Genomic DNA, 10,011 nt, shown 5'->3' on the forward strand with positions numbered 1-10,011 from the left:
CACCTGGGACGAGACCCAAGGAGATGCCACGGCAGCGGGGGGTCCCTCCTGGAGGCAGAGATACCCATTATCCCCCAACGTGGTGCAGGTGCAGCCAACGGAGGGCTCACCCACTCCGGATCGGATCCGAGTGTTGGAGTCCAAAATGGATTCGTTGGAGGCTATATTGAAACAGCTGAGCTTGGATGTGACCTCGTTGCGAGAGGTCCGGGAAGAATCAAGCCAAAGGCATTCAACCCCCTCTTCCCAGGGGCTGTCCCCGGAACGGCGACGGGTGGTGCGGAGGCGCGAAGGGGACCAGTCGGTCCAGATGGAAATCGCAGCATCGCCAGGGCGATCGCCCCGGGGCCCCGTGCCGCCCCGAGCCAGGGGAACACAAGCCGCGGCAGCACCGGTGGTGGGGCGCAGTGCGGCGGGAGGCGGCATGCGAGACTTCCCTGTCAAGTTTGATGGGGACCCGACCAAACTCTCGTTCTTCCTGACGAACGCGAAAGCCTATATGGAAGAATGGGGGGCGTTTTTCCAGTCGGAAAAGGCAAGGATCATCACCATTGCCACCAAACTGAAGGGGAGGGCGGCAGACTGGTATGTCCAGATGTGCCAGTCGGAGGCGCCTGAACTGGACAGTCTCGAGGAGTTCCTCGGGGCGTTGAAGCAACACTTCGAGGACCCCTTAGCCAAGGAGAGAGCAAAGCGAGCCCTGAAGGAACTCAAGCAGGGGTTCAGATCAGTGGCCGATTATGCTTTGGAGTTTAAAGCGCTAGCTGGGAAAGTGGATGACTGGTCCCAAGCAACCATTATCGAGCTCTTTAAGGATGGCTTGAATACCGAAGTGCTACGCTGGTCCCTGGGGAGGGACGACCCATACACGCTGTATGAGTGGATCCTGCTGGCGGGGAGGGCTGAACATGCCCAGGAGATCTTTGCCCAGCGGAAGACCGCCAAGTCGGGGCGGGAGGTGAAGCCCAGCCGCCCATCGACCACCGGGGGGAAACCGGGACAACGACCCTGGGACGAGGAGCGGGAGAAGCGATACGCAAAAGGCTTGTGTCTGAGATGTGGTAAGGAGGGGCATCGAGTGGCAGCATGCCCGAAGGCGAAGGTAGAGGAACGGCCCGGAAAACCGCCAGCAAAGTCCCCTGCATTGCCGAGGAAACAGAAGGCTGCGGTGGCTGAAACCGAGGGAGACGATGTGATGTTCTTCGAAATTGAGGGGGAGACCGAAATCCCGCAGCCGGCGGGAAACGCCAGCCACCTGCTCTAAAGGGCGCCGCTGGGCAGGTGGTAGAGGACGGGCGCGAGCCTCCATCGGTGAGTGGCACTTACCGCATACTCATGGTGAAATTGAAATTGGGCTCCCAAACCAAGACTGTGGAAGTATGGGCCATGATTGATTCGGGGTGTTCCCGGTGTCTTATGCACCCCGACGTGGTGGCGGCTTTGGAGCTCCCCACGTTCCCTTTACAGCGACCCGTCGCTTTTACTCAATTGGATGGGTCCGTGGCAGGGGGCAAACCGGTCACCCATTTTACAGGGCGAGTAGCCTTGCAACTGGGCAGTCACCAGGAAGGGTTGTCTTTTGTCGTGGCTCCGGTTGGGGGACCATTGGTGGTGTTGGGGGTACCCTGGTTGGTGCAGCAAAACCCCCAAATAAACTGGGTCTACCGAACTATCACGTTTAGGGATGGGTTTTATCAAGCGGCAGAGGGGAAGGGTGCCCCAGAGGAGATGGTGGGGGTTGCGGCAGCTGCGACTCCGCCTTACCCGGCCTCTCCTCTGGAAGGCTTGCCGGCCGAGTACTGGATGTTTGCTGATGTATTCGGTGAAAAGGAAGCCGATCAGTTGCCCCCCCATCGAAAGACGGACTGTGCCATAGAACTGTTGCCCAACACCCAATTGCCTAAACCAAAAATTTATTCCATGACGCAGAAGGAACTGACTCTGTTGAGGGAATTTGTGGACAAAAATCTGGCGCGCGGATTTATTGAGCCGGCGAATTCACCCGTGGGGGCGCCGGTTCTTTTTCGCCCAAAAAAGGACGGCACATTGAGACTTTGTACGGATTTCCGCGGATTAAATGCCGTCTCAATTTCCAACAAATATCCCTTGCCATTGATAAAGGACATGTTGTCACATCTGGCTAAGGGCAAGATCTTCTCTAAGCTTGATTTAAGAGAAGCCTACTATCGTGTACGGATCAAGGAGGGGGATGAGTGGAAAACCGCATTCAATTGCCCGTTGGGAGCTTTCCAGTATAAGGTGTTGCCGTTTGGGTTGGCTGGGGCCCCTGGGGTATTTATGCAATTAATCAATGAAGTTTTGCATGAACATCTGTTCAAAGGTGTACTAGTGTATTTGGATGATGTGTTGATTTATACTGAAACCATGAAAGAGCATGTCGCTCTGGTAAAGCAAGTATTGTGTAAACTCAGATCTGCTGAATTGTATGCCAAACTGTCGAAATGTGCCTTTCATCAAACCCAAATTGACTACTTGGGGTATAGGATTTCAGCTAAAGGCATAGAAATGGACCCTGCCAAGGTGCAGGCTATCATGGACTGGGAGAGTCCCCGCACCCGCAGGCAACTTCAAAGTTTCCTGGGGTTCAGCAACTACTACAGATTGTTCATAAAGGGGTTCGCTGAGATTGCCTTGCCCCTAACTGAGCTGCTGCGAACCAAAGGGGTGGGAGATACTAGGAGAGTCAAGAATCCCGGAGCGCTGTTGAGGTGGACGCCTGCTTGTCAGACGGCGTTTGAGCAGCTGAAAGCAGCTTTCGTCAAGGAGCCCATTTTACAGCATCCTGATCCCTCAAAGCCGTTTGTTGTACAGGCAGATGCCTCCGATTATTCTATTGGGTCATTGTTGATGCAAAAGGACGAGGCAGGATGCCTCAAGCCCTGTGCCTACTTATCCCGCAAATTTTCCGAGACTGAGAGGCGTTGGCATGTTTGGGAGAAAGAGGCATTTGCCGTAAAAGCTGCCTTGGAAGCTTGGCGGCATCTGTTGGAAGGGGCAAATCATCCCTTTGAAGTCTGGACTGACCATAAAAACTTGGAGGCTCTTAGTACCCCTCGAAAACTGAGCCCCAAACAGGTTCGTTGGGCTCAGTTTTTCAATAGATTCAATTTTCAGTTCAAATTTATTCCAGGGAAAAAGAACTTCTTGGCTGATGCCTTGTCAAGGCAACCTCAGGACTCTGGGGCAGCGCCAGATGTGGTAAGCACCCTATGGACGGCGCCCCAATTGGGCATGCAGGCTGTGACGCGAAGCCAAACGCGCGCGCAGCAGCCGCCCACCACAAGCGCTGTTCAGCCAAGTGCTTTGTCAATTCCCTCCCAGTTGCAACAAAAGTTTCTCAAAGAACTAAAAACGGATACTTGGTTGCTTGCGAATAAAGACAATGTTACTTTGGACAGACGCTTCGCTTGGAAATCCGACCGCCTCTACATTCCTGAAAGCCTCAGAAAAGATGTGTTACTACGTTCACACGATGACAAACTCGCAGGTCATTTCGGGTTTGTAAAAACCTTGCACCTCGTTCGGAGGCAATTCTGGTGGCCCACATTACGTAAAGATGTTAAAGACTACATTGCCTCCTGCACTGTTTGTGCAATGTCCAAGCGCAAGCCGGGCAAGCCCCAAGGACTGCTGCAACCAGTGGCAGCCCCTTCTTCCCCTTGGGAGGAAATTTCCATGGACTTTATTGTCGAGCTACCGCCCAGCCAACGCAAAACAGTCATTTGGGTGGTCAAAGACTATTTCTCCAAACAGGCTCACTTCATCCCTTGCGTGTCCATTCCGACGGCACGTCAATTGGCTCGCTTATTCCTGGTACACGTGTACAGGTTACACGGATGTCCCTCCCGCTTGATTTCGGACAGAGGTACACAATTTACCTCGCAATTTTGGCGGGCGTTTCTCAAGCTGTTAGGCACGAAGCAAGCCCTGTCCACGGCTTGGCATCCGCAGACGGACGGGGCCACTGAGGCGCTTAACTCTACTTTAGAGCAGTACCTTCGTGCTTTTGTGAATTATCAGCAGGACAATTGGGTAGACCTCCTACCGTTTGCTGAAGTGGCTTACAACAATGCAGTGCATCAAAGCACTGGCCAAACCCCATTTCGGGTAGCTCAGGGTAAAGACTTTGTACCTATCTCTGATCTACCGCAACCTCCAGCAGCTGCAGTCACTCCAGGTGATTGGACAACACAACTGGCTGACTCCTGGCCAATGATTCAAAACGCATTGGCTGATGCTCAAGCGGATTATAAATTGTATGCTGATCGAAAGCGGGCCCCCCAACCTGCATTTCAAGTTGGGGACTCGGTATACCTTTCTACCAAGTTTATCAAGTCATCACAGCCTTCAAAGAAACTTGCGCCTAAGTTTGTGGGTCCTTTCCCGATTATCGCTCAGATTAACCCTGTGACTTTTAAACTTGACTTGCCTCATAACCTTAAACGCTTGCACCCTGTTTTTCATTGCAGCTTACTCAAACCGACTATTCCTTCTGACCGCTGGCATCGTCAACCTCCACCTCCCACCCCCATCATGATTGATGGTCAGCAACACTTTGAAGTTAAAGAAATTCTGGACTCTAGACGCCTTCGCAATACTTTGCAATATTTAGTTCGTTGGAAACATTTCCCTCATCCAGAGTGGGTCGCTGCACCAGATGTGGCTTCCCCTGTTCTGGTGGCCCGTTTCCACGCTGCTTATCCCACAAAACCAGGTCCCTAGGTGTATTTTTAGGGAGGCGGTATGTCATGTTCGCCGTTTCAATGTCTTTGATGCATCGTAACGTTTCGCATGTCATTAATTGGATGCGTGTTTCATCTTTCTCGGGAGGATGGGAACGGTTATCTTTTGGCTTTGTTTTGGAATGTACTTGTATTATCTACTGCGCTCAAGGTTACTTTCCCAGGCTAGCAACTCTGACGTTTGCTAGCACCTGTGCCGGGCGGGGCTGTTACGAGGGAGGCGGGATACGTTTGCACCAAGGGTTTAAGTTTGTATTTGGCGCGCTTTTGCTCATTCTCAGCTTTCTCTGTATTTGTCTTTAGTACTCTAATAAATCAGATTTCATTTAGCAGCCTCTTGTGAGTCTGAGTATTTGGGGCTAGGGCAATCCTTACAGTGAGGAAGACTGGCTCCACCTGTCACTAGACTGTAAGAGGAAGGGAAGGGAAAACGCAGTCAAGCTTTCAAGATTCTGTTATTATAGCCTACATCAATAAAGTACAATTCCAGTCAAACTTGTAGACTCTTTTTCCTGACCTGGCCTACCTGGATGGCCAAGTCCTTCATCAGCAGGGTGAGTTCTAAGGTAAGTTCTGGATGCCTAGAGCATCCAGTAAGAAAAATATAAACCTCTAGGTCTGATTGATTGATTGCTTATGAGCCTTCAAGTCAGTGTCAACTCTTAGTGATCACATGGACAGATTTTCTCCATGATGGCATATCTCCCACTTGGTCCTTCAGTGGTACACCATTGCCACTGTCACTGAGTCCATCCACCTTGCTGCTGGTTGTCCTCTTCTCTTTTCTTCCACCTTTCTCAGCATAGTCTGAGTAGACAAGAATAACTTGCATTAGGAAACAATAACCATATAGCATTACAGAGTTATAAGAATAACCATAAACAATGGTAAGTATTGAACTCAGTGGGATTAGTCTTTCTAAGTTCTGAAAAGTTTGCTCAGAGAGAAGAGCTAGTATACTACAGACGTGAGTAGTCCCCCTAAAGGTACAGTATATTTCAAAAGCCCACTATCTACTTAAACAAGCATCCTCTTCCTCCTTTGACAAAATACAGCAAACAGTTGCCTCCAACAAAGTCACATACTACTGTTCTCATTTTCTTCTTTGATGGCTGCTTAAGGCCTATCTACTGGGCTGTGTCTTCCTGGCTGGCTGATCTGAATCCAGTCTGCTTCTCCTGTTCTTGACCTTTCAAACTTCAATTCTCCCCCAGCCTAGATGGGTGATTTCTTTGCAGTGAAACTGCCAACCAATCTCCTTAATCCTTTTCACCCAAGCTGCCTCTTTCCTTCTTAACTGTAAGGTATAGCTGAACAAAGTGCTTCAGGAAGAACACTATCCCCCTTTCTTCCTTTTACCCCTTATTCACAGGTAGTCTTTCTCTCCTAACTTAAAAGCTTTTATTCTCTTCGTTCTCTTAGGCTGCCTCCTACTTTTTCTTTTCCTCTTTTTCCTAACTGTACCTCCAGGCTAAGCTTCTTCTGTTCCTCTGTTTCTTCCCTGTGCATATCCTGGTGCATCTGTCTCCTGTCCCCACAATTCCATGGCTTGTTTATATTATTATTATTATTATTATTTATTTATTAATTAATTAATTAAATTTGTTATGCCTGCCCACTCCAGTGGATTTAACATCTTCCCTGACTCTACTAAGCTTCATTCCTTTCCTCTCTACTCTCTGGGAAAGACACCCTTCCTTTTTGAGGCTTCCAATTCTGATTTATAGTCTCTTCCTTAATCTCATCTTCTCAGTAGGATTGTCGCCTCTTTGAAGATCCTATTTCTTCTGCTTTTAAATTCTTCCAGTTACAGAACTCTGCAGCCAGATCTTAGCACCTAAGTTAACTTCTTTACTTTACTTCCCCTGGAAAACTCCTGTGAGACCTTAATCCCTTTACTTCTTCCTGTACTATAAACTTCTGGTTACATCTGTTAGAGAGAAAAGCCATCCTGCATTTCCCCCTGGAATGCTTTTTTCTGATATTTTATTTTTCATGGAAAATAAGCATCTGTTCAGCTTCATCATTAAATGAAACCAAAAATCCAGCATAAGCTTTGCCAGTTAAAAATGTAGAGTTGGTGCAAAATATTCTTCAAAATAACTCTTGCTCTTTGAGATAAATTACCAATTGATTAAGGGGTTAATTGTCACACTTTAATCCAATGGACTCCAGTAGTGCCATTTTAGCCTATACTATACAAATTTAATAGATTAAGTTTAATGCATTCTGCTTCCTCACTTGTTCCTAAATTATTTGGCCTTACTACTAAGATGTTGTGTAGCAATTATCTCTCATTTCCATACACCAGATTGAACCCGCTTTGAGTCCCAAACGCTATCACACTATGACACCCATCCTTCCTAGGCTGCATAGGCTATTGGCAAATACAATGGAAAACGGAGTGTATAATCTGGGTCTCAGTGTAAGGATAATTTAACTAGGCCTTAGTGTGCCTTTAAAAAATTTAGGTCTCTTCTGGAATGCATATCTTAAAAAGGAATGCAGATACTAAGAATCAGAAGCTGATGATAAATGCTAGAAAATAAGTGTTTTCCCAAGCATTCTTCAAGGATGTGCCCAATTTCTGATTCATTTCCAAACTGCAGAGAATTTACCCATCACAGATCTTGATATGTCTTGATTGCCCTTCTCTGAATTTATACTTCAGGCACTGAAACCTTGTTTTCTTGCATCATTCCTGCTTCCAAACACCTGTCCTTTCCAGTATGTTTCATGAATATAACCACTTCTTTTGCAGATATTCCATAGAACTGAACGCTGCTTTTTTAATTTATTTTTGTTCAGAAACATCTCCTTAATACATACTTCTTCCTGCACATTCGTGCACAAGCACAGAAAGTAATATTCATGGTGCCACTCCTTTTTTATATATATAAATTTTATTAAAAGCTTTACAAAGAACATAAACACTAACACAAACTAAGAAAGAGTAAAAGAAGCAAAGAAAGAAAAAAAGCAAAAGCACAAAAAGAAGAAAAAGAAACAGAAACAGAAAGAAGAAGCTTCCAATTTCCTTTGCAGCAAATATAAGTACAATAACCAAATTAACTCTTACTCTATGATTACACAAAATTATCCATTTTTTTTTCTAATCATCAAAACCACAAGTCATAAGTGCATTTTTTTTCCATTTCATGAAAAAAGTCTATAAGGGATTTCCAGTCAGCCATAAATGTAGGTGTTTTCTTTTCTCTAAACAGGGATTCACGGTGCCACTCTTACATCAAGTTTGAGGACCGTTGGATAGGTTGAAATTGCACTTCCATGTTTCATCTTTAACTGCCAGTAGGTGGAGCTATTGATTTATTCAAAACTACTTAAAGGCTGGCAGAGAAAATAAGGAATCTTCAGTGATTCTGCAGTTAGGTTTTACAGTTAATGGAGCTTTGGGTAATACCTGACTTTTGACCTGAAATTCTTTTATTACTATATAATGAGGTACATAAACATTTGACAGTAGCTCATGTATAAACTACCTCCTGCCCTGAACTGAAACCGTTTTTCATCAGATTCAAGGGATTCCGGCTTTCAAAATATTGTATAATCTGTCCAAGAAGATAGTCCCTAAAAGTTATAGAAACTATTTTTATCGGGAAGAAGGAGGAGGAGGAGGATTGGGTCTATTATTTTGCTTCAGGCTATCTGTGGTTGTTGTTTATTCATTCAGTCGCTTCCGACTCTTCGTGACTTCATGGACCAGCCCACGCCAGAACTTCCTGTTGGTCATCAACACCCCCAGCTCCCCCAGGGACGAGTCCGTCACCTCTAGAATATCATCTATCCATCTTGCCCTTGGTCGGCCCCTCTTCCTTTTGCCTTCCACTCTCCCTAGCATCAGCATCTTCTCCAGGCTGTCCTGTCTTCTCATGATGTGGCCAAAGTATTTCAGTTTTGCCTTTCATATCGTTCCCTCAAGTGAGCAGTCTGGCTTGATTTCCTGGAGGATGGACTGGTTTGATCTTCTTGCAGTCCAAGGCACTCTCAGAATTTTCCTCCAACACCACAGTTCAAAAGCATCGATCTTCCTTCTCTCAGCCTTCCTTATGGTCCAGCTCTCGCAGCCATATGTTACCACAGGGAACACCATTGCTTTAACTATGCGGACCTTTGTCGTCAGTGTGATGTCTCTGCTCTTAACTATTTTATCGAGATTTGTCATTGCTCTTCTCCCAAGGATTAAGCGTCTTCTGATTTCCTGACTGCAGTCAGCATCTGCAGTAATCTTTGCACCTAGAAATACGAGTCTGTCACTGCCTCTACGTTTTCTCCCTCTGTTTGCCAGTTATCAATCAAACTGGTTGCCATAATCTTGGTTTTTTTGAGGTTTAGCTGCAAGCCAGCTTTTGCATTTTCTTCTTTCACCTTCATCATAAGGCTCCTCAGTTCCTCTTCACTTTCAGCCATCAAAGTGGTAACATCTGCATATCTGAGATTGTTAATGTTTCCTCCAGCAATTTTAACTCCAGCCTTGGATTCCTCAAGCCCAGCATGTTGCATGATGTGTTCTGCGTACAAGTTGAATAGGTAGGGTGAGAGTATACAGCCCTGCCGTACTCCTTTCCCAATCTTAAACCAGTCCGTTGTTCCGTGGTCTGTTCTTACTGTTGCTACTTGGTCGTTATACAGATTCTTCAGGAGGCAGACAAGATGACTTGGTATCCCCATACCACTAAGAACTTGCCACAATTTGTTATGGTCCACACAGTCAAAGGCTTTAGAACAGTTAATAAAACAGAAATAGATGTTTTTCTGAAACTCCCTGGCTTTTTCCGTTATCCAGCGGATATTGGCAATTTGGTCCCTAGTTCCTCTGCCTTTTCTAAACCCAGCTTGTACATCTGGCAATTCTCGCTCCATGAATTGCTGAAGTCTACCTTGCAGGATCTTGAGCATTACCTTACTGGCATGTGAAATGAGTGCCACTGTTCAATAGTTTGAACATTCTTTAGTGTTTCCCTTTTTTGGTATGGGGATATAAGTGGATTTTTTCCAATCTGATGGCCATTCTTGTGTTTTCCAAATTTGCTGGCATGTAGCATGCATTACCTTGACAACAGCATCTCGCAAGATTTTGAACAGTTTAGCTGGGATGCCGTCATCTCCTGCTGCCTTGTTATTAGCAATGCTTCTTAAGGCCCACTCAACCTCACTCTTCAGGATGTCTGGCTCTAGCTCACTGACCACACCGTCAGAGCTGTCCCCGATATTTTTATCCTTCCTATAC

This window comes from Candoia aspera, chromosome 4, assembly GCF_035149785.1.
Source record: "Candoia aspera isolate rCanAsp1 chromosome 4, rCanAsp1.hap2, whole genome shotgun sequence".
NCBI classification, from domain to species: Eukaryota; Metazoa; Chordata; class Lepidosauria; order Squamata; family Boidae; genus Candoia; species Candoia aspera.